Below are 3,542 nucleotides of genomic sequence, written 5' to 3' on the forward strand. Positions count from 1 at the left end.
TTTATAAAATATGTCAACACAGTTTTTAAAAAGTAAGATCTCTCTCTCTCTTTCTTCTTCTTCTCCTTCTTCTTCTTCTTCTTCTTCTTCTTCTTCTTCTTCTTCTTCTTCTTCTTCTTCTTCTTCTTCTTCTTCTTCACCTGTTGGGAATTGGACTATAGTCTTAACAGTGAGATTCACCTAAGCTATTCAAAAACATTTAAAAAAGGGAAAGAAAGAGAAAGAGAGAAAGAAAGAAAGAAAGAAAGAAAGAAAGAAAGAAAGGAAGAAAGAGAAGAAAGAAAGAAATCACAATTGTTATAGAAATTCCAATTAGTTAAAAACAAAAGATCTGGAGGGAAAAGCCTCAAAGATTGCCAGAATAGATCACGGCATCTAAGGTGGGAGCTCTGCTTAGGACCTTCAGGTGATATGCTTGGACCCTTGCAGTTCATAGCCTTCGTTGCAGGTGAACTGAACACTGCATCCTAACCTGGGAGACAAGAAGGGTTCAGACTCTGAGCCAGAGTGCTTAGGTTTTAAACAACTTTGTCCTGACAGGAACCAAATCTCAGTTGTCATAGCTGATTATTTTCCCTTACTACTAAACTCATTGTGCAGCAGGCATCGCCATGGCTCAAGGCAAACAGACAGCTTTCACATGTTATCATGACAGCTCCCAACATCGCTCCTTCTGGCTTGCATTATCTGTAGCCTGTGTGGAGGATGAGGAGGCAGTATCCTGACAATCACATGGAGAAAGGCAGCCCTTGTTATGACCCACTGAGAGACATGGATATAATGACCCCAGAGGCTGAGCAAAGCCCACAGCCTTCAGGAAGCCAAAGATAAAGATTCCCAGGGTGAGTAGCAACTGTAATAAGGTTCACATACACCTTCATCTTTCCTTAGAGGAGGAAAAAAGTCCCTGAAGAAACCAACCACTAAGAGGGCCTACCTGCCAATAACTGAGCTTGGCTGGCATTGGTCAGCTTGGTGATGACATCACAATTTCCCTTTGCCCCAACAAAGCTCACCAGTACTGAAGAGGCCAGGCGCTGGCTGAGGCTCACACACAGAGAAACTTTCACCATAAGTAGAGCACCTCCTAGACTGCTCCTGGGGTGTGGAGACAGAATTACCCAATCCAGCAGGCTCTATCAAACTAATTAATGATCATATAAACATGGGGAAAGAAGTCCAGCCAAGACCCAAGGTAAACGTCTCTCCTTACATCCACTTTATGATGAATTTCAGAAATAAATTCAAGAAGCAACACCCACACACCAACCTTGACTATAAGGAATTCTCTAGAAAGTGTTCGGAAAAATGAAGATCCATCTCAAAGTGCGAAAAGGCAAAGTATGAAGCCTTAGCCAAGCTTGACAAAGCCCGATACCAGGAAGAGATGATGAATTATATGGGGCCGAAAAGAAAGAGAAGGAGGAGAGACCCAGACACACCTCGGAAGCCCCCTTCCTCCTTCCTTCTCTTCTCCCAGGACCACTACACCACGCTTAAGCAAGAAAACCCCAACCGGACTATGGTGCAAATAGCCAAGGCTATCGGAAAGATGTGGTCCAAGACTGCTGATGTGGACAAACTACCCTACGAAGGGAAGGCTGCGCTTATGCGCGAAAAGTACTTCAAGGAGCAGAAGCCTACCTCAACAAATGCCGTGGCAGGAAGAGGAGCTTCCAATTAAACAGCACCAACATCAGTTCGAAACAAACAGTGTTCGACTAACTTTCTGGCTCTGGTGTCCTGTGTGGTTAGACTGCCCTATGGCAGTGAATGGTTTGATTGAGGTCTAGCCTTGGGAAGGCTGGCTTTCAGAAAGGCAGTTTTAATTGAGGGAACTGGCTGCAGGACCCAAATGGTCTAGGTTGACCTGGGTGGTCAAGCACATGTACAAAGCCATTTGGGCACTGGGAACCACACAGATGCTTTCATGACCAAAGTATCCTGTTTGGTTCAGAGAAGCATGGGGGGAGGGAGGAGGCCACCCAACAAGTTTTCATGTTGGTGAAATCCCCACTCCCCAGTGGCTTACAGCTGGGACTCGAGCTTTGCTTTGCTTCCCCTTTGCCCTCTCAAGTGACACCCTCATTTTCTGCTTCATTGAAAAGGCAGATCATCAGACTTAGTGTGTTCTGCTTTCCCTCAAAAACTGCAACACTCCTAGGGAGCCCCAGCCTCCTCCTCAAAAGCAGGGTACAATATCTGCTTTATGCATTATCTTAGTGACTAGATGAGTCAACACAGTTCCAAATACTGAGTAGGTGGTATTGCTTCTAGTCAATGGTACTCTACCTTGCTAGCCAATTTGTCCTAGAAAGTTTCCTTGCAGTAGGATGAAGTGAGCAGTCCAGGGAACTGGGAGAAAAAGTGTATGGCAGCTGGAGGGATGTCAAGCTGACAGTGAAAACAGAGGCTCTGCCTGTGGGGAGCGTTGGAGCTGGAGAGACATTCGCCATGGCAAGATGGCGCCTACTTCCGCTATCAACTCCTAGTAAACAACTGTTTGTGCATGTGCGTAGAGAACTGTTTGCGCGTGTGCGTAGAGTGAAAAGACACCGAGTCACGGCCCATTCTGGGGCGTCGCGTAGGGTAATGAGCGAACAGCCAATCATGGGCAGACACGCCGCGCTGTGGGCAGACATGCCACACTGTGGTGTATATAAGCAGTGCAGATTATTAGCTCGACCCTTTTTTTCCCTACGGAGGAGGCAATAAACGTTGCTGCAGAAGGAACCTAGTGACCGCGTGTCTTCTTGCTGGCGAGACAACTGCGCGGGCTACATCTGCCCTCCAAGCAGAAGGAACTGGGGGCTGTGGCAACCATACAAGTAGAGTGCAGATCTCTACAGATCAGGCATCATGTGACAACTCAACCATGTGTGAAACCTAGGTTGTGGTCTCAAACAATGGGTGCAAGGCTAAAAAGTAAAGATATTTATCATAGGCTAGCCTCGATCTTAAGATCTTCCTTCCCACCTTATTGTCTTCAGTAGGGTCATAAGGGATGAGCTTCTACAACCAGCAGGTGATTAAACTCTACATAGGTATTGTGTTAAGACATGGGACAAAGAAGGCCAGCTGGCATACATAGTGGACAGTTGCATGGCACATCATATTTGCTCCAGAACCTTGTGCTATCCCTTTCCAGTTTCCTGAGTGGTTATGAGAATGTGGGTCACAAGCTGCAGTACAGGTGTTTCCTAGGGCTAGAGTAAAGGTTTTTGTTTGGAGACAATCCCAGTGACTATGAAGGTGAAGTTAGTGAGAATTACAGGAGACTCCCTTCCAAAGGATTGGAAAAAAAAGTCTTACTACAGAAAAGTCTGACAGTTGGGGTTGAAAAGGGTTGAGAGAGTACAAAATTTAATTTTTTAACAAACTGGTTAATTAATCAATAATTTTGTTTTTAGTCTTGTAATCTATCCCAGGCTGGCCTCAGACTCACAGTGTTCCTCCTGTGTCAGTCTCTCAAGTGTTAATAATAGGTACATGGTACTACACCTGGCCCAGTGCATTATTTAAAAGGACTACTAAAGAGAGGA

General features: G+C 45.4%; 1 pseudogene; it reads left to right on the forward strand.

Moving 5' to 3' along the window:
• The first annotated feature begins 1,016 nt into the window (after positions 1-1,016).
• LOC116090375 lies at positions 1,017-2,508 on the forward strand (annotated as a pseudogene).
• Positions 2,509-3,542: the final 1,034 nt, after the last annotated feature.

The sequence above is a fragment of the Mastomys coucha genome, chromosome X (genome assembly GCF_008632895.1).
Source record: "Mastomys coucha isolate ucsf_1 chromosome X, UCSF_Mcou_1, whole genome shotgun sequence".
Taxonomy (NCBI): Eukaryota; Metazoa; Chordata; class Mammalia; order Rodentia; family Muridae; genus Mastomys; species Mastomys coucha.